We start from the raw sequence: 8,857 nt of genomic DNA, 5'->3' as shown, positions 1-8,857 counted from the left end.
CTACATAACCCCAAGGGTCAGAGCTTGGTGCCGTGATAACGCGGCTGACTGCTTAACTGGAATGTTTTCACAACAGTATATGAAATGATTTCTAGGAAGGCGGACCTGCAGCTGAACCACTTATCACTGTTTATGGACTGGCTGGGTTCAGACCATGTCTCATGAGCAAAGGTGCTTCCCGTGGCTCTAACTTCCAAGTGTACATATTAGCGTAGACGTCCTTTACTCCATGACTGGCACTCTTCTTTTTCCGCCACTTTGGAAACTAAACAAATCTGGACTCTGCAGTGGCAAAGGCTCCCTTAAAGTCCTTACTGGTCCAAAATAGTCCCTTTCCAATTTCATGGGCTCTACATCAACAAGTGTGGGAAATATATGGGTGAAACACCTCAAAAGAACTCCAGTTGCTGTAACAAAGCTAATTTTCCTTTCCCAAGAGAAAGAAAGAGACGCCAACAGAGAGATCTGACAGAAGAACTACTAATCTTTGCACAGAGAAAAAAATATGAAGGAAAATCAAATATGACTGCCAAATAATGGAAAAGATAGGGTGAGTACAGTAAAATTTTGAGTTGTGCCAAGGAAAGGAGATCATGGGGAGAGTTTGGAAAGCTGATAGAGATGCTGGAAGGTCTGTATCTGGAACTCTGACCCAATCAGAGGAGAGAGACAGGCTGAGACACAAGTCTGAACAGAGAGAGGCAACAAGCAAAGGGTTACATCTGGAAGGTGTGAGGCTGGAAGCTCAGACTGACTCCAACTAACTAGATAAACTAAGTAGGCACAGAAAGAAAACAGAGTTGAAGTGCAGGAGAAAGGTGGATGAGTCACGAAGGAGAAGGAGATCTTAAAGAGGGGTCAGACAAAAACTCGTATAGGATGGGATATCAAGAAAAAAATCTTAGCTGCTGTACTGAAAGCAGAAGAGACATTGAGCTGGATGACACAGTAGTTCTTCCTCCAAAAATGCTGTAAAAGCTCTGTGCAGAGAAGTTTCAAAAGAGAGGCTGAATCAATCCCTATGGAAGCAAGGAAAGAGCTGGGCAGAGAAGCTCTACACAGCAGCCATAGATGGCTCATTTGGTAGAAATATAAAGGTAGGGGTAAAAAGGGTAGATACATGGTGCAGGCTGAGAACTGCTCTTTTGGAATGGAGAAATTAGATACCCAAATGGTATTTATACCTTGGTATTTCTATTGCATACATAGACAATGAAAATCTTTATAAGTTTATATGATAAGACAGGCAAAAACCATTTAAAAATGAGATAACTGATATATTTCTGAATTATTCACTTAATAAGAGTTTCTACATTTTGCAAGCATGAAGGCTGCAATGTAATTAAATGGGTATGTAAACCGAGTAGATATCATGGTCAAACAGATATAACCTATTGCAGGGAAATGCAATTGAACTTGCCCCATATAATTAACAACCAATCATCAGCTTGCTCAGCCCCTGCAGAGATGTGCTTTCATTAGGCTGAGCTGACTATCAATAGCTTCCCGTATTTCCATCATCCCCTGGAGCACGAGGCAGCCTTTCACGCCTGTCTGTATTCAGGACTGGTTGGTCAGATGTGGGGAAAGACTGCTGGGGGCCAGCCGGGATAATGATTTTTAGCAGCTGAACTACAGAATCCAAGGCGATTATATAAAATTAATTCAGTTTGTGAATCCAATTAAAAATATGTTTTCGCATCATGAGAAAGCAAAGCTTTATACAGCAATTATAGAAATATGCTTATGCTAATTATTTTTCTCACTAGAATGCAAAACAACGTTTGAGGGATACAGTTCTGTACCATGAGCGGTTTACAAATATTGTAGAAGTTTGAAAGCTCAGCCCTACTCAATGAGGAGTGAAGCAAGTCTGAGCAAGTTGCCCCACAGAGCTAGGAACTGGATCGGGCTTTTGATTTAATGGCACCAGGAGCTACCGAAGGTCTGTAGCCGGAGAGGTTCTCACAGCTGAAGAAGCAGTTCCTTGTTTAATAATTTTAGGCTGCCCATTTACACTGGCTTATAGCCACAAGTTCGAAAGTAAATGAGTGCAGCTTTTGTGGGAGTGCAGAAGTAGCTCCCAGCGACTGTGTGATTACTGGGTTCTGGCATTCATCTGATAAACACGACCAGATATTCTAATCTAGCATGTTAATGTTATAAACATGTGATGAAATAAGCCTTTAGCAGTCCACCGGTGCAATTATTTTTTCTGTTGTTATGGTATGTGATGCTGGATATCTTTCATGTTATCAACATGGCACTGCAAAGAAAATAAATCAAAAACCTTTAAAATAATCTCATTCAAAATTGCTATGAAATATCCCATTTCCTAAATTCTATAGAAATGAGTCAAATTTATCATGCAAGTCCATAGACAACCTTGGCAATCTCAATTTACATGTCTTTCTCTTCAAGTGTAAAGATAAGGGTTTCAGGATGAGAGATTCCCCAGAAACAAGATATATCTTCTTTTCAGACAGAGTGAGTGACATACACTGGCACTGACCTGCCTTTCTTGAAGTGAAAGGATGACTACTCTACCTAGGCAGAAAAAAGATAATAATTGAAGCACAGCTGTGCGCTTTTCAGTGTTGGGACAAATTAGAGGATAAAACTACATCCAAAAAGATCCAGGTATTCTCTGTGGTATTTAATTCACAATCTTTATTCATCTGATGAGATTTCTGGCTTATGCTGCCAGAGTCAGCACAGCCACAGTTGCTATGCACAGGATATTGGGCAGGTGGAAGACCCACGTAGCCGTGGTTCCTCATCTTCATTAACTCTTCCCTTCTTCCAGATGTCTCTTTAATGTTGGCCTTTCCATAATCACTCAAAATCTTGTATTATATCTCAATACCTTCCAGGTCTTTTTCGTTGAGTCTTCATAGTCCTTATCAACCCTGACAGGCTTGACCCAGTACTTACCCTACAAGACTCAAATGCCTTCCAGCCAGGGAATACAGAAAATGTTTGACAAAGCGTTGCCAAGCACTTGGTGGCTGGAAAACTAAGGACCCGTAGGAAGGCTTGAGGAACACGATGCTTCTTTGGGAGGCTCGTTGCATGGGTTGTGCACTAATTCTGAAAACTGATATTTACTTTTTTATGCAGCTAGGACTGGAACTTGACGTTAGCAGAAGGACTTCCTTTTCTCTCAAGCACTTTCAGAGTGTGTTGTGCCCTCCTCTGCCCAGGAGCCACGAGGGAGTTTTGCTTCTGGGACCCCTGGAGATAGGAGCAGAGCAGAGGCAAGGAATCTAATGTCTGTGTGTGGGCTGCCCTCAGCTTTGTCGGACTTGGTGAAAATGGTGGTGGCAGCTCAACCCTTCCAGATCTGCCTGATTTCAGCCCTACTCTTTTTCCAGTGCACTGCAGTAAATATCAAATGATGAGAAAAATCTCAGCGAGCCTGCCTTCCCCCCCAAGCAGCGAGGCTGTGAGGTTCAGACGAGTTTTGGCCGTCTCCCAGAGCAGGGCTGTGAGCCCAGCCACCCATGAACGAACGTCTTCTGCCCTATAGGCACAAGACACGCGTGTCTTTTGAAGGGAATCGCTGTGAAACGAGACATTCACAGTGTCTCGGAAAGGACAGTAATCAAACCAGGTGTCCTTGCATTTAGTAAGCTAAGATAACGGCCTCATGTTTTAAGGAGGATGTGCTATGGAGATAATAGACTTGTAGAGACACTAGGAGTCTACTTGAACATAGTAGACTAGGTGAGATGGGTGGTTTCTTTAAAGAAGAGAGGAATTTGGGGAGCTTGAGGAAAGCAGAGCTGTGTCTCTCTCCCCTTTAAAGTGAGCTGCTAAAACCCTCAAAATCCACAGTTATTTCACTTTCCTACCTGTTTATTGCCTGTTAAAAGCACTTGTGTCCTGGTTTTGGCTGGAATAGAGTTAATTTTCCTTCTAGTAGCAGGTATGGTGTTATGGTTTTGATTCAGTATAAGAAGAATGTTGAAACACACTGATGTTTTCAGTTGTTGCTGAGCAGTGTTTAGACTAAGTCAAGGACTTCTCAGCTTCTTCTGCCCAGCCAGCAAGAAGGCTGGAGGGGCACAAGAAGTTGGGAGCGGACACAGCCAGGACAGCTGACCCAAACTGGCCAAAGGGGTATTCCAGACCATGTGATGTCATGCCCAGTATAGAAACCGGGGGGAGCTGGCCTGGCAGAATCGCTGCTCGGGAACTGACTGGGCATCAGTTGGCAAGTGGTGAGCAATTGTATGGTGCATCGCTTGTTTTGTGTATTCCAGTTCTTTTGTTATTATTACTGTCATTTTATTAGTAGTAGTATTATCATTATTATTTTCTTCCTTTCTATCCTATTAAACTGTCTTTATCTCAACCCGCAAGTTTTACTTTTTTTCCTGATTCTCTCCCCCATCCCACTGGGTGGGGGCGAAGTGAGCGAGCGGCTGCGTGGGGCTTAGTTGCTGGCTGGGGTTAAACCACACCAACTTGGCAGCCCCCTTGATAAGCAGTGTGCCGATGACTATGAGGGGTCTATGGGCCATAAGGGATGCCAAGTAGTGCCTAAATAGCTCCTCCCAAATCATGGACAATATTCTTCCTACTCCACTCATTTAAATGACGCTGAACACATGACAGGGGCAACGCAGGGAGGGATAAACATATGCAAATGAATTGTTGGCTTGGTTTGCATTTCCCCACCCTTTTTCCTCTATATGGAAATATATATGTATATAGCTGTAAGGATGGAATATCAAGCATACTGCCATCTGTATCCTGGCATCTAAGCGCTGTAGCACTGTGCACCACTGTGTCCCAAGCCCTGTGTTTAATGTCTGTCCTCTTCTGGCTTTATTAAGTGGAAGGCTAAGACTAGGTCAGCCTGGCAAGATAAGGGAATACCTAGTTATACGTCTCACTGGCATTTAGCGGTTACAGAGATGGCAAAGCAGCTCATTTATGTACTACAGCCTACACACAATTCAATGTGCTCCAAGGGGAGATATTTGCTGAAGAGCACCGCCAAAAATACATGCTTAAAAAATTTAGTAGCTTTAGGGGATAAAAATTGGACTTGAGCAGCTATAAGGATGATTAACTCCTTAAATCTCTTCTGTGAATCCTATTAAATTCAACTTCCACGGCCTGAAGAGCTTCTGTCCTCTCCCCCTGCCAGCTCTCTAGATAAAGGGAATGTGTTGTGCTGGGCAAAATATTACTCTAATAGAAGGCTTCTCTCGTAAGAAAAGCTGGAGAAACACTCATCAGATCCCCGAATTACATGGGATTCAGTTCTATGTGCAGATACCTTTCTTAACTTGTCTTTGAGCCAGTTTTGTCTCCCCTTTACTGACCTGCAGGGCTGTTCATGAATACTTGATGGCTACTGACCTTTCTACACAACTTCAGAAGCAACCAAGAAGAATGTTTAGAACCACTCTATTTCCAGGTATTTGTTTGTTGTTGCCTCTTTGTGTAGAAACAAAGAAAACTAGAGCCTAAAATTACTCTCTTCTTTGGACTTCAAAATATTGCAATACTGTACAATGGTGCAGATGGTGAGAGACAGGGCCTGTGGCTGAGAATATCTGTTCCCTTTCATAAAAGCTGTGAATTCGCTGTGACCCCATCCTGTCTATGTTTAGCTGAGCTATCTGGACTCAAGAGAGTCTGGACTGTGTCCAAGGTGCCCCCGTGCACACTCAGCTTGTCCTTGGAGGCAACCTGAAATCAGAGATGCAGTTTCTCCCCATTCTCAAAAAACCCAAAACATGCAGCGAGTATTAACCCTCTGCCCTCCCATCAATCTGTACCTGCAGAGACTTTCCACATTCAAATTGATAAAAAGAACAGACACATAGGAGTTTAGGGCCCAGATTTTAAGAGGCACTGAAGTGCACATAAACAGCTATTTGTGGTGCAGGGCTATCGAAGAGGACATGGAGAGCTGGGACAGAAAGGTGGTGAACAGCACCTGGATAAGGGCCTTGTGGAGTAGAAAAATCAAACATCTCCTGAAAAAAAGGACAGAGAAAAAAAAAATCTGTTCTTAATGTGGGACAGACACTTTGAAAAAAAAAAAAAATCCTTTTAATGTAGGTATAATTTGTTTGAATCGTTATCAGTTATACTGCTAATCTCTGATATTTAATTGGGAGCATTTCTCACAAATAAACAGTCATGCAAACCACACGGTTTGTCTAATTGCTCCCTTAATGAGCATGTGGTCATTATTAATTTTGAATTTTAATCTCAACTGTGGCCATTTTTTTTCTATCCTTGAATCAAGCATACTTCCCCAAGCCCAGTACACGCAGTGTGTCAACCCAAACTTCACACACTGTTTGACTGCCAGCCAAACCCACATCAACCTGCTGACTATTTCAATCGCATACTGACCAGTATGTCCAAAAGGTTCAAGGAAAATAAAGGTCAGGTCGTGTCTGCTAGTGATGTAAACCTATGTCCTCACAGTGGCGCTGCGATTTCATCACTGCGTCTGACTCTAAAATACACCAACGAGTGTGTGGAGTTGTGGAGAATCCAGTGTGTTCTTGGGAGATAAGGGAACGGTTTTTAGTACAAGGGAAGCGCCTGGATTTGCGTCATGATACATGCATGGATAATCCATTTCTTATGGACTTGGTTGCTTGCATTTTAAGACACTGAAATAATTGCCAAATGCCAGATGTGACAAAAAATGTAATTGTCCTGATTTTGACCCTGTTTTTAATCTTGCGTTAGCTTTTTATTTAATATACACTTACAACTGATACCCAGCAATAAGGGGGTTTTATACTGTCATGACAGAATGAGTACATATTGTGCCTCCAAATCTCATAACTGCAATAAGGGATCTGATGAATAAATAAAATTTAATGTAAGCTTTGTATTAAAAGATTGTCTCCTTTTAAGTCTCCTCATCTGACCTATTATCTGTGAATACCTCATATGTTCCTACAGCAAAGCAAAGGCTAGATTATATCAATTAATTTATAGTACATCTGATTTAATTAATATTTAAAAGAGGTCCAAATCTCATTTGTATTTTCTGAGCACATTAGAGGTCATCACTTGTATTTCCCTATCTAAAACTTCGTGAAGTTTTGAACTAACCTGACACAGCTTCCCTAGCAAAAAAGCAGGAAAGGCTGTCGGAAGATGGTGTCCTTTGTGGATAAAACCAACACTGACTTTCTCAGGTTTGAATTTGCACAGATGCTGATACGTAAGCCAACACAGGAGTTCAAGTGACCTATCTGAAGGCAATTCATTACAACTCTAAGCACCCCATAGAACTGATGAGTGCTTAATTTTACCATCAGACAGACTGTTTATCAAATTCCTCCACTATGCCTGGTACCAAATATAGAATATCTGCTCTGATTCCTACTGGAAAGCTCTCAGATGTGAGCATTGGGTATTTTTGTAATTAACTGTAGCCTGTCTTTGTTCTAAACTCATTTTTCCAACATTAAAGCAATATGCTGTTTAGCAGCTCATTACTACAGCTGTAAGTCGGTCACGTTTGCAGGTACAAAGTAATGCAACAGTACATGTGCCATCCGCCCAGAGTTCTGCTTGAAGGTGGTCTATGGCAATTTTATCTGAAACAAACAAGCAAAAGTGCTTGTTTAACTGCAAATATAGTTAGTTAAACTTTCTATTTCTGAATCACACTTCCTAGAGTGTTTTGGCTTAGCTGTAGTACCCAGGATGCTCATGATATCCCTGTACAGAGAAAGGATAAATACATATTCATGCATTTTATCTTAAATGGAAAATAAGCCAGAAAAATCTGTTTTAAAAGTACATTATTAATGTTGGAAAGACAAACACTAAAAAGCTACAAGGTGGTAGAATCGAACTTTTCTGCACAAACTTAATTTGCCCTTTTTATTCATGGCTTATAATAATTCTGACAATATGACCACAGATTACTTTCTCCACCAAGCTGGTGTCTCAGCAAGCGTATGCTAAGTAGCATGCAGAGTAGCATCATGGAGCTACTCCGGGGACGGCTTGGCACTCTTTAACAGGGAATGCTACTCACAGGGCCTCAACCAGTTGTGTCCACCTGATGCTGTTTCCCCTGCCCAGGCACTCCCAGTCTCTCCAGCAGCTCTAAGTGGTAATTTTCCAATGTCTTCCTTTGCCCTGCCTGGTCCAGTACCCCCTTGCTCAGCACACCAAACCCAGCGGGTATCGAGTCGGGCTGCTTCTAGCATGATGCTGGGACCCCAAAGTGAGGAGAAGGGTTTCCTAAGGTTAGGCAAAAGAAGCGGTTTCAGGGAAAGTTTGGCTTGCCACTGCTAATTCTGGGCCAACATATATGCTCTGTATGTTGCTCACATAATGCAAACGTGTTTAGGAACAGCAAGAGTACGAAGCATGTTTGCACATGAGGGTGACGCACGGGATCAGGAGCTCTGAGGTCAAAGCTGTACTAGTAAATTAAACGGTCTCAGGGCACTGACGCTCACCTGTCTGTACTCTTAGGCGATGGCACAGTTTTCACCTGGGCCGACAAGCACTCTGACGAACAATTCAGTGGCACCATTTGGAAATTAGCACAGGCAGGGGCCTTTCCCAGCAGGCAGCGGCGATGAGGCCCCCCTGCTGTAAGGAGAAAGAGAATATAATGATGCTGTGGGCAATGCCAGGCCAGCTGGTCTCTGTACCAGACATCAGGCACGTTTAAATTTTTTTATCTAAATATACTCTGAGAGTCTCAGTCAAGCTTATTGCATCCTGACTCGTTACACCCATAAAACAGCAGCAGTCTTTACTCACTTGGGCAGTCGGTTTGCCTGAGTTTGAGCCAAAATTACAGAAGTAACAGTACAAAACTACTTCTCTGTCACATGACAAGTCC

The sequence above is a fragment of the Buteo buteo genome, chromosome 28, assembly GCF_964188355.1.
Source record: "Buteo buteo chromosome 28, bButBut1.hap1.1, whole genome shotgun sequence".
Lineage (NCBI taxonomy): Eukaryota > Metazoa > Chordata > Aves > Accipitriformes > Accipitridae > Buteo > Buteo buteo.
This window is presented reverse-complemented; position numbering follows the sequence as displayed.